Genomic DNA, 13,498 nt, shown 5'->3' on the forward strand with positions numbered 1-13,498 from the left:
AAGAGAAGTTTCAGTATTCTTTCTCACCTTCCCTTAAAACCTCTTTCTCTCTCCTATGGTCTCCGTTATAGCTTCATGACTTACGAATGTGCAGGTAAATTCACACTCAAATTTCAGTATAAATTTCACTTACGAAGTTAAATGACTTCGTTAGTCTTTCTGAGCCTGGCTTATTTTGCTTAGCATAATGATTTCCAATTGCAACTATTTTCCGGCAAACATGATAATTTTATTCTTCATCACAGCTGGAAAAATACACAGTCTTCCTGTTACAGATTTCCATTGTTCATTCATCTATTGATAGGCTTCTAAATTGGTTTCATTTCCGAAGTATTGTGAACTGAGTGACAATAAATATGGGTATTCAACTCTTCAGGTATAAACCCAGGAGTGCTGTGGCAGGGTCATACGGCAGTTCATTTTTTACTTTTTTGAAGAACCTCTATAGTGATTTCAGGTTTATGTTTCCAGCAACAATGTGTAAGCGCTTCTCGTTCCCCTCATGCTTTAGCTTTGTTGTCGTTGTTGTGGTGATAGTCATTCTTGCTGGGGAGAGATGGAGTTAAAGAGGATTAATTTGCATGCCCCTGATATCTGAGGATGTTTAACTTTTTTAAAAAAAGTATTTATTGTCTGTTTGCACTAAGTAATGGTCTATTCAGTTCACTAGCACACTCTGCTTCTTGGATCACCCTACTCCATTCTTGTTTATTCATTTAGTCCACATTTTTTTCTAGTGGTGAATTAAGAACATATTAATTTAAATTTATTATTCAAAGCTGTTTGCTAATTTCTGTATTTTTGTGATTTCTTTGGTTGTTATTTGTTCTTTTTTTCCTACTCTATTAGTATGGGCATTTGAGTGGTTTATTGTGTTGTATAATTCAATTCCCTCTCAATTTAAATATCATAACCTGGAATGAGTAGGGAGGTTCAGGGAACTCATGAAATAAACAAATTTCACATGTCTGAAAAAGTTCAGAGGTTCACAAGGTTTCCTCCTGAAGATTACCAATGTAGTAAAACTGGTAAGGAGGGGACACTGACAAGCTGGGTTTATGAGAGGTTATTCTCTGAATTGCCATGCAGAATAATCTGTATTACACTGTATGCATATATGTCACTGTGATTGGTTTGATAAAGAATCTGACTGGCTAATAACTGGGTAGGATAAGGTTAGGAAGGAGAACGAGACAGAGGATGCTGGGAGGAAGAAGAGTGGAGTCTGAGGAGTTGAGGGTAGATGCAGAGAGAAACAAAATGAATATGCCATATTGAAAGAAGGTACCTCCATGTGGCAGAGGATATATAAGAAATAGGTTAGTTCAGCACTTAGGAGGCTGAGCCAGGCAGATCTCTGTGAGTTTGTGGCCAGCTTGGTCTACAGAGCAAGATCCAGGACAGGCACCAAAATAACATGGAGAAACCCTGTCTCCAAAAACCAAAAAAAAAAAAAAGTTAGCTATTAACAAGCCTGAGCAAGTGGCTGAGCATTTATATTTTACTTCATATTAAGTCCCTCTGTGCATTTTTTTTTGAGCTGATGGTCCCTACAAAATCTCTGCCTACATTGCCAAGCTGTCTTTGCGTCATTGAGAGTTCCAGGATTGCAACTTTGTTGGCTAATTGCCTTTGTAAGTTTTTGCTTTTTCCTAGTGCAGTTGCTTTTGAGTAGACCCTGCTCCTATAGTTTGTTCTTCTTCCATAGTCCTATAAGTCACCCCAGTAAACATTGGTTCACTGAGATGGACATTAGTATAATCCTTGACTGGATCTGTCATGAGTTCCTGTTTAGGTGAGTAGACATGTACATGTATCATGTCTGCAGAAGAACAGTTGTATAATGTTCTGTTGGATATGTTGAGCTCCTCAATAGGTTTCTCTCAGAAAATGTATTTCAGTGTCCTCCTGAATCCCTCTGCTGTTTATGGCATTTCCTAGGTATCTTCTGCAATGCTGACTTGGTGGCCATTAGTTACCTCAGTTTATGCTCATTTTGAATGTTCTTAATTCTCCATAAATTATAAAAGATAGGGGGACTGTTTGTTGGCAGTTATTTACTTTGAAAGATTGGAATATAGATTACACACTTCTGTGGTTTAGACTTCTAACAAGAGATGTGAGAGCAATTTGCTATCCTTAATATTGTAGGTGAGTCAGATTTTTTTTTTCCTTTCAGCTTTCAGTTTTATTCCTTTACATTGTGTTTTGATACCTTGACTTATTTACTTGGCTATCATGCTATAGAGGGGTTCTTCGATGTATGTATATTCGGTATTACAAATGCCTTCCTCTTGTGTTCTGTTGTTTGACTTATCTTAGAGTTGGGGACTTTTCTGCTGTAGGTTTTTTTTTTGAAGAGCTTGTCCTTGCCTACATATTTTTATCTTAACTTTTTCCTTTAGCCTACTGACTTATATTTGATCCTGGGATGTGTTCCAGAATTTGTGGAAATTTTGGTATTACTCATTTTTTTTTGTTTTTTTCTTACTCATGTCTAAGTATATATTGCCTTGACCTTGTCCTTCACTCCTGATATTTTTTCTTCTGTTTAGGCTAATTTTAATGATATTTTCTCCTCTCTCTTTTATTTTTTTCTTTCTAAGAAGAATTAATTCATTCTCTTGTTTTCATCATTTCTATTTCATTCTTTTTTCCAGAATCTAAATTTACTAACTGCTTTTCTTGTTTTGACTTTTTATGTTTTTCAATCGGTCCTCCATATTGCTTACAGTTTTCTTATTTAGATCCTGAAATGGTTAGTTTGTATTTTATTCATCTGTTTATTTTAGCCATAGATGAGGTCATTGATGCTTTTTCAGAGTATCACCCTAAAATCTTTTTCTGGTATTTTAGTTTTTATCTTTGATTTCTCATATTAAAGAGTTGTGAAATGATTAGGCAGAAGAAGAAGAAGGAATGAAAAAAGCAACAATAAGAGTAAAACATAAGTGGGAGGAGATGTAAATGAGTTAGAGGTGTGAGAGATAATAGAGAAAATATAGAATAGATATATAAAAAGAAAAAAGCAGGCATACAAGCCTACTAAAGCAAATAACTGAAATATAGACATATATTTTACAAATCAAATTGAACAAAAACAAATAAAATAGAAACTATTATAACATCAGTCAGCATTCCATTTTATTTGAGAGTGAATGTACTTTTCCCCCACACTTTCAGTAAGTTTTGGTAGCTGAATCTGCAGATGGAGAAAAGGCTACTGGTCTCAGAAACTCGCATAGGAAAGTTTGTCCTCCATGCTGACAGGAGTCTCTGTGTTGAATTTGGCATCATGTAGTTATTTACCATTGTGAGACATCCTCTGTCCCCAGCCTTCCAGTCACAATTCTCCTGTTTTGCTGCTTACTATGCTCACCACTTAGGACTTCCTATGTCCAGGCTGAGAGCTTTGTGGAAGGCACCCCTAATGCTTGCCACTTTCTGTCCAGGCTGAGAGCTTTTTGGGAGACATCCCTTTGTCCCTGGGCATTGTCTCTCTTCCAAGATCTGGCTTGTTTTCTCCCTGATACCCCACACTTCTCAACAAACAATACTTGCACTATGGTGAGTCTGTGACAAGTTCCATATCCTTCTGTTGCACTCACAGGAGTGCTACTTTATGGACCCCCACTGGTAGTCTGTTCAACATATTCTTTAGTCTTGTCTAGTGAAACATTTATACAAAATCTCCTCTTCAAACTGCCATGCTGCACCTTTGCCACAGAAGTCACCTGTCCTGGAAATCTCTTTGCCTCTGTTATAACCAGTTCCTGGTCAATATGTCTATGCACCCCATTTAGCATCTTTCCAACTCACCATTTCTAAGGTACTTCTGTCTAAAGGAGATAGAAGCTTCCTGGAAACTACCACGGATCTCCAGTTATGCCGAGACAATAGCATGAAGCTGTTTCTAGGTGCTTCTTCCATGAGCAACCTTTTCCTTTCTCCCCATTTGCCAGCTACTTTTACCACTCCTTTTCCATATGCCTAATGAAAAATTTTAAAGGGAAATACATTATACCTTCAAGAGATAGTAAACAATGAATAACTTGTATGTCTTTATCATTTATTTGCCAAACATTATGTAATAAAGTGGTTGTCAACTATAAAAATGAAAAATACAATATAAAGTAATAGAACTCAAAATTCAGTGCAACATGGCAAGAAAAAAGTCCAGATAATAAAATTAGCTTGTATTTCTACAAACCATATTTGTTGAAATGAAAAGACTAACAGCATTGAGATCTTCACAAAGTAGGAGGTGCTAGTGTAGGGGCCCACAGAGACTGCAGAGGGAAGATTCATTCCATCTTGACTCAGGGTCAGGGATTCTGAGTTTGCTTTGCCCTACAAAGCTGCTTAATAGGATGTTTTGGCTAAAGGCATGGTTACCAGGTGTTTTATAGTTCAAGACAAGATGCTAATTACAAGATTCTTTGCCATAAGTCATGGTAACCAGGTGTTTTTCAAATTAAGGAAGGGTCTACATTTGTTTGTACTTTATACCTTGACCTTGAAAGGGGGAGGTCTTTTGCCTCTCCTCTTCCTGGTGTATAAAATGCCCATTAGGAATAAACTCAAGGCGACTGACTGTAGTATTGACCCAGAATAGATGCTATTCTCTGTCTCTGTCTTTTCCTTGTACATCTATTACACTAGATGTTACCCTTTTTGTCTCTATTTTTCAAAATATTATTTCTTAGCCCTCATTTCTCCCTACAAAAACAGTTCTACAGGTCAGCCTATAGAACTGCTTAATAGGATGTTTTGGCTAAAGGCATGGTTACCAGGTGTTTTATAGTTCAAGACAAGATGCTAATTACAAGATTCTTTGCCATAAGTCATGGTAACCAGGTGTTTTTCAAATTAAGGAAGGGTCTACATTTGTTTGTACTTTGTACCTTGACCTTGAAAGGGGGAGGTCTTTTGCCTCTCCTCTTCCTGGTGTATAAAATGCCCACTAGGAATAAACTCAAGGCGACTGACTGTAGTATTGACCCAGAATAGATGCTATTCTCTGTCTCTGTCTTTTCCTTGTACATCTATTACACTAGATGTTACCCTTTTTGTCTCTATTTTTCAAAATATTATTTCTTAGCCCTCATTTCTCCCTACAAAAACAGTTCTACAGGTCAGCCTATAGAACTGCTTAATAGGATGTTTTGGCTAAAGGCATGGTTACCAGGTGTTTTATAGTTCAAGACAAGATGCTAATTACAAGTTTCTTTGCCATAAGTCATGGTAACCAGGTGTTTTTCAAATTAAGGAAGGGTCTACATTTGTTTGTACTTTGTACCTTGACCTTGAAAGGGGGAGGTCTTTTGCCTCCCCAAAAACAGTCCTACAGGTCAGGCTAGTCCCCAACATGGCAGCACTTGTGAACTGTTACCCAAGTGCACTACACTGCTCAGCCTTAGGTAAGAGAGGGACTGCCAGAGACATGTCCCTTGAACCCCTTACACCAGCAAAGTTGGCAGTGATATGGAACAAGCTTCAGACATGTGATCAGGGCATGAATACATCTTAGGCAGAGAAAGACAGCATCAGCATAGGATGAAGTATGGCATGTAAGCATAGGCTGAGATTCTCTGCAGGTCATCCAGAGAGATATCCCCAGAAGACAATATCTATCTCAGTCTGGGTGCTTCAATCAGTCCAAGACTCAATGCAATCAATGCAAGCTGAACTGAGAGCCATATTACCGGAACAATTTAGTCACAGGTGAACTGACCTGATTTCAAACGATTGGAACCTACAGAGGCCACCAAAGTCCTGGTAAAACAACCATTTCTAGCTGAGAGGATGAGTAAGGTCAGGGACATAGCCATATGAGTAGCCCAGAGTTAAACACAGACGTGCAGAGAGTGCAACCTCACGAAACAGGTGGAACTTTATCTAGTGAAACACTTTCCCAAAGCAACATTCTGTGCTGAGGCCTGGAGAGGATCCTAAAAGGGACTGATCTTTACAGTTGAAAAAGAGAAACTTAGCCCAAAAGCCAGTGGGAATTGCACTGGTTACTGCATGCTCAAAGATCTGGATATTGAAGTTTGAAATGGACCCACAAAACTCCCCTTCCTAAACAACAGAACTATTGAATACATGAAAATAACAGGAAGGGTAAAATTGACATCTCATCCCATCAACAAAGAAATGTTGATCGAATACATTTTTTCATATATTTTACTTTGTTTTGATATTTTTTAATTTAAATCTTCACTGAGATAAATATCTTTAAATCATCTTAGTTTAGGTTTTACGCTGCTAAACTTTATAATTGCTCTGTATGTTTCTGTATCTGTTCTGTTGTGTACACTGCACTGTTCTTCCTATGCATAAACCACATGATTTTCTTCTCATCCCTACCTCAATCCATCTCCTCCATTTTTTCTCTATGTCCTTTCTTCATACTTCTTCTATTCTGGAGACAGAATTTCATATAGCATAGGATGACCAAGAATTAATGACGTAGTTGAGAAAAACCATGAGTATCTGCTCTTCCAGCCTTCACCTATAAGGGTATTACAGGCATTATTCCTGTTATGTCTGTTTATACAGATTTTTGGATTAAATCTAGGGGCTTGTACATGGTGGACTAGAGCAGCACTCTAAAATTTCAGTTTTACACCTACTGCACTTTTACTGTACTTCTAAACTACAGGTTTCCAAACCCATAATTAGCTCTCTGGATCTTAACAATATCCAAATTTTTTCCTTCTGTCTGTTTTACACACAATATTTTTGATCTGTGGCTCTAGTACTAATTCTTTTTATTACTTGGTCTATTTCCTTCCATTCCTAAATTTAGTTAATAATACCTTAGTACACACCACACTATCCTTGCTATGTTGCATTCCAATGCTCACTGAACTCAGTTGGATGGATGATGTTGAATAATGATTGTGATACTTTCACAGGGAGCCCTCTAACAATCAGGATTGCTTCTGAAGTTAATAGTCTAGATTTAATATAATATTGAAGGGCTAGAGACATGGTTCAGCTGTTAAGAGCACCTTCTGCTCTTGCAAATAACCTGGGTTTGATTCCCAGCACCTAGCTGGTGGCTCATAACCATCAGTAAGTCCAGTTCTAGGAAATCCAACAATTTTTCTTGTCTCCCCATATACCAGCCATGAAGATAATGCATATACATCCATGTAGGCAATGCACTCCTACCAAAAAAATAAACACTTCTAAGGTAGGATCGTGTTTGACACCTTCATCATGTGAACTGGGTGTTTACTCACATGTACCCTAAAGAGGAATTAGAATTGAATCTTTTACACATTTGTTTGTCTTGAACATGAAAAATCTTTCAGTAACCAATGGAGTAATCTAGGATACAAAGTGCAATGGAAAAACATAGTAATGAAAAATCTAGGCAATAAGAACCCTCTGAAAAAATGTCAATTTCACAGGAATGCATTAAAGAATTTGAGCTAGATGAAATCCTGGGCAAAGAATGACCATTAAAATGTGTTCTAAAATAAAGGAGTATACTAGCCAAATGTTGTGTGATTCAAAGACAGTTCAAGTAAATACATGAAAGAAATAGGGTGTTAATGAGTTTAATGAAGTATATGAAGTATAAACTCAATAAAGAAAGAGAAATACAAAAAAATCCAACTTAAGTTTAAAAAGTACAAAGCTCATTAATTCAAATAAAAATGAGAAGAAATTCTCACTATTTGACTAGATCAAGAAAAGAATTATTATGTTGCAAAAAAAAGATAAATTATAATACAGAGATTCTGTGGGATCTTTGGTATGCTGTGAATATGTTGCTCTGATTGGTTCATAAATAAAAAGCTGATTAGCTAGTAGCCAGGCAGGAAGTATAGGCAGGATAAGCAGACAAGGAGAATTCTAAGAAGTGGAAGGCTGAGTGAATAGATGCCAGCTCTCAGTCCAGGGAGCAGCATGTAACAGCGCACAGGTAAAGCCAAAAAACATGTGGCAACATATAAATTAACAGAAATGGGCTGAGTTTAAATGTAGCAGCTAGTCAGTGGTAGGCCTAAGCTAAAGGCTGAGCAGTTTTAATTAATATAAGCTTCTGAGTGATTAATTTATAAGTGGCTGTGGGGTACATGGGGCTGGGCAGAACCAGAGAAAACTTCAGCTACACTAAACACACACACACACACACACACACACACACACACACATACACACACACACACTCACACACACACACATTAAGCCACCGTTGCCCCAACGCATCTTGAACGCAAGATAGGTTGTTGGTCCAAGGTTTTTGACTGCGTTGGTGCTGCAGTTCTGCCACTGGGAGCCTAGCTTCATGAAGATGGTTCAAACTCCATATCCTCCATTACTAGGAGTCCTTACTAGAGTAATCCTTGTAGCTAGAGTTTTCCTGCCTGGCCCACAGTCAGGACAAATCTCTATCACCTGCCAGTCCTACAGCCACTCAGACCCTACCAAGTAACACAGAGACTTATATTGGTTACAAACTGTATGGCCATGGCAGGCTTCTTGATAACTGTTCTTAAAGCTTAAATTAATCCATTTCCATTAATCTATACCTTGCCACATGGCTCGTGGGTTACCGGCATCTTCACATGCTCTTTCTCATCATGGCCGCTGGCAGTGTCTCTGACTCAGCCTTCCACTTCCCAGCTTTATTCTCCTCCTTGTCCCGCCTATACTTCCTGCCTGGCCACTGGCCAATCAGTGATTTATTTATTGACCAATCAGAGCAACACACTTGACATACAGACCATCCCACAGCAAATGCTCACAGGTCCCAGGAAGTGTCCACTGTGCTAGGTTTCCTCATCGCAGCGGACACATCCTAAACGCCCCACCTATTCCAGTCATCTTTTTGGCTAACAACTTAGATGTCCCTTAACTGAACAACAGATAAAGAAAATGTGGCATATGTACACAATGGGGTATTACTCATCTGTTAGAAGAAAATAATATCGTTAAATTCGCATGCAAATGGATGGAACTCAAAAAAATATCATCTCGAGTGAGGCAACCCAGATCCAGAAAGACAAATATGATATGCACTCATTCATAAGTGGATATTAGCTGTTAAGTAAAGGAAAATCACACTATAGTACAAGGACCCAGAGAGGTTAGATAAAGATTACAGGTCTGTGTGGGAAGAATGGATCTCCCTGGGATGGAAAAACATAATAGATTTCATAGGTGAGCTGGGGGCAGGTAGGGAAGAAAACAGGAGGATCAGGTGGGGGAAGGAGGGACAGAAGGAGAGAGCACATGGTTTTCATCTGTATGACTTATTTATTGATACAACCTATCTGCTACAAAACTATGTGTGAAGATTTAAAGGAGTAAATGTATATAATACCTAATATTTTAGTTCCTTTCACATGGTAAGAAATTGAAGAATTTATAAATATAGAAATCTTAAATTATCAAAGGAATGTTAATCAGTGATAAGTAACAAGTCAGAAATCTTCTATTAATTAGTATTATATTGAGGGTGGAATATAATACTATATATTAGCTCACATATCCCCTTTATAGTAGAAATTCCAGGCAACTGCATTATTACCTAAGCCCCCTCTACTTTAATTACAATAACTTTCAAGTGTGGTCATTGGCACATACCAGGGACAACACCAAAGAAGAAGGAATAGATATTATGAGTACAGTTCACAGCAACTTAAGTGTTGCTGTAACAAAATAAAAGCTCAAGGATCAGGCACTTAATTAAACAATATTTAATTAAGCAGCATAGGTGTTAACAGCTGTTCATGGCTTTGTTCAATACAGTCTTCAACCTTAGATATAAACTGAAAAAAAATAGAATCTGAGTTTTTAAGGCTTGTCCCCAGAGTTAACACACATCATTTCTCTTCCATATCTCATTAACTAAAGGAATCCATATGGTCAACTCCATTGTCTTTTCAGATGAAATATGAAATTATCTCCAAAAGAGAGAAGGCAAGAAGTGGAAAATATAATATGGCCCGCCACGAAGTTATAAAATAACATTTTCAGCATATAAATTAAAAATAAATTCTCATTTTCATATGTTAAAGTTGTTTCTTCATGATCTGTTAGTTCAATTTTTTTATGAATTTCAAGTAGGTAAGATAAAAATAAACTAAAATATAAATCTCCACATGCTGTTTTGGAGCAGCATGCAAACTCTCCATATGGCACTAGAATTGTAGCTCAATGCTTGGTGCACTGGGGATTATGGTGATTGACATTGGGCATCATGTAAGCACATGACCTAGGGAAAATAGTAAATGTATTTGTAGAAGTTATAAAGATGTATTCAGTAATTTCTTGTCATTTTCCTCTCAACCTAGTAAGGACAAATAACCATATTTTTGTAAATAATCTTAGACTTGAGTATGGGGTGTGTAGTGAATTCATTTGAGATTATCCATTTAGAGTATATAAATTAAATATCAAATAACATAATTCTCATAGGAGATATTCATAAAAATTGATTTAATCAAGATAAATTTAAGTAATTTTTCAAAAACTAATATTAATTCAAAAGCATGTGTATCTTTATTATATGTAAATATTACATGTTAAAAATGAAAATACATATAATTTAAATAGAAATAGTAATACTATGTTTTCAGAGTCTAAGGTATCCTCTTATAGCTGACAAAGTAAAAATAGTAGTACTGCTATTTGACACATTGTTTTAGTCTCTTTAATAATAATCCCTACATTACCATTGATATATCCATTTTCTTCAATTCATACTTTTATTCACTTAATGTTTTTGAGCTCGTATAAAGGGAATATATGAGCATAGTCCTTATATGGTCATTTATTTGAATGCTTGGTTCCCAGTTGGGTGAACTGTTTGAGAAGGGATAGATGTGGTCTTGTAAGAGAAGATATGGTCTTCTCAGAGAAAGTATGTTACTAGGAATGTACTTTGAGGTTTCAGAAGCCCACATCATTCTGAGTTAGCTGTCCCCAACCCCAGCTTTATCATTCTTGCCTGAACATTTAATTAAGTATTGCTCAGAAACCATGCCTACATTCCTGCTGCCATGCTTCCTGCCGTGATAACCAGTGATTCTACTATCATCTATAACTGTATGATTTAAATTAAATGCTTTCTTTCATAAGTTATTGTGGTGGTATTGTGTTTCCCAAAATATTGTGCACCCTAATAAACTTATCTGGGGTCAGAGACAGAACAGCCACTAGATATAAAGACTAGAAAATAGTGGCATTCACACTTTTAATCCTAGCATTCCAGAGGCAGAAATCCCTCTGGATCTTTTTGAGTTAAAGGCCACATTGGAAACAGCCAGGCATGGTGACACATGCCTTTAATCCCAGAAAGCAAGCCTTTAATCCCAGGGAGTGATGGCAGAGAGAAGAAAGGCATGAAGACCAGGAAATAGAAGCATTTTGGCTGGTTAAGCTTTCAGGCTTCTAGCAGCAGTTCAGCTGAGATTCATTCTGGATGAGCACTCAGAAGCTTCCAGTCTGAGGAAACAGGACCAGCTGAGGAACTGGCCAGGTGAGGTTAGTTATGGCTTGTTCTGCTTCTCTGATCTTCCACCATTCACCCCAATAACTGGCCTCAGGTTTGATTTTATTAATAAGACCTGTTAAAATTTCTGCTACAAGTTATCTTAGTCATTTTTTCTCTTCAGAAAAATGGGAAAGGACATAAATTTTGTTTGACTTCAATTTCATGTAAGATGTCTTTAATGTTTGGACAATGCTTTAATTTGTTACAATTGAATTAGAAACACATACTTGTGTCATCTTTTTCCTTCTACCAGGGATTGAATTTAGGACATCATGTATGCTAATAAATTGCTCTACTATTGAGGTACAATGCCAAATACATATACTTGTTTATGTCATAACTCTAGACTTTCTCTAAATAAGTTACTAAGAATCCATAAGCCTTAAAATTTTAAATTTTAAAGTAAAAGTGATTTAATTAAAACAATACCAAATACTACATTGTTCTTTTTATAATTAATCTGAATCTGGCCTATTAAATCCTTTGCTCATGGTATATCGTCAAATTTGACTAACACGACATTTTCTGTACTGACAGACTCTAGGAGATAATGGAGAAAGGACCCATTAAATATCCTAAAGCTCTCTAACATAGACCACTAGCGAAATCCCCTTATCTAAAGAATGTTTTGTCATGATATAATCAATCTGTCTGAATTTCTTAGGATGAATACATGTGAATGTGTGGATTTATAGCTCACTAATGGCTTCCTACAAAAGGTTATGGAAGTACTCAACTCTTTAAAATAAGATAGATAGGTTCCACAATCAAAACAATACACATGACAAATTCTAACACCCTATGAGACTTATGAATCCTATTACTGTTTTTGCTTGAGGACTTGCTAATCTGCAAGATAAGATGCAGATTTATATTGATGTTCACAGATGAATCTTAGACTGGTATATAATTCTAACATGTATATTTTATACAAATTTGAGGGCATTTTGTATTAATTTCATTCTATTTTTTCTGTGACTCTTGCCATGCCAGTTTAAATTCCAGCATGTGTGCAGGAGAAGGCTCAGTAGTTCAGGGTCCTTAATTCCTCCCCAGAGAACCCCATCTCAGCTCCCCATACCCATATGGAGTCTCTCAAATTTTTGTAACTACAGTTCCAAGGGATCCAGTTCCTAATTTTGACCTCTGTGCTCATCAGGTGCATTGTCTGTGCACAAACCTATAAACAAGCAAAATACTCACAGATAAAACAAAAAACAGTATGTTTTAAAAGTCACCACTGAGGATTTATTCACAGTGGATAGTTGCTCGAGGGAGTGTCACTTTTCTTTGGGGGTGAAGTTACTATTTGGTTGCCCATGCTCTTATACAGGTGAGTATAGAGAACACTAATTACACTCAATAAGTTATAAAACCACAATGAAAATTTGAGACAAATGTTCTGGGTATTTGTTGAGGAAAGTGGGGGCAGGGAGTTGAATCTGACCATAGCACATGTATACAGTTGGAAAAAATCTTTAAAAAATAAATAAAAATAAAAATAATAAACAAACAAACAGCCTGAGACTAATTATTTGTGGCAGAATCACAGAATCTAAAGAGTTGAATGGAAGTTCTTATATACTCAAAAATATATTCAGAAAAGCTACATATAACAAAAAGACTTGCAGAAACATGTAACCACAATTCTCTTTTATGATTACAATCTAGGGTTCTCTGAAGTAAAGATATAGACAGATAGATAGATAGATAGATAGATAGATGATAGATAGATAGATAGATAGATAGATAGATAGATAGATAGATGATAGATAGATAGATATAGATATTTATATGCATGAACATGTGTGTAGTTTGTATGTCTATATATATAATTTGTATACACACACACACACAAAGAAAGAATTGATATTTGGATGGCATTTGCCATTAAGTAATATTTTATGTAAGAAATGTTATTTATAGTATTTTATTTATAATATACAATTTAACATTGCCCAGAAATGTTTCTTTATTTTT

This window comes from Peromyscus eremicus, chromosome 2 (assembly GCF_949786415.1).
Source record: "Peromyscus eremicus chromosome 2, PerEre_H2_v1, whole genome shotgun sequence".
NCBI lineage: Eukaryota > Metazoa > Chordata > Mammalia > Rodentia > Cricetidae > Peromyscus > Peromyscus eremicus.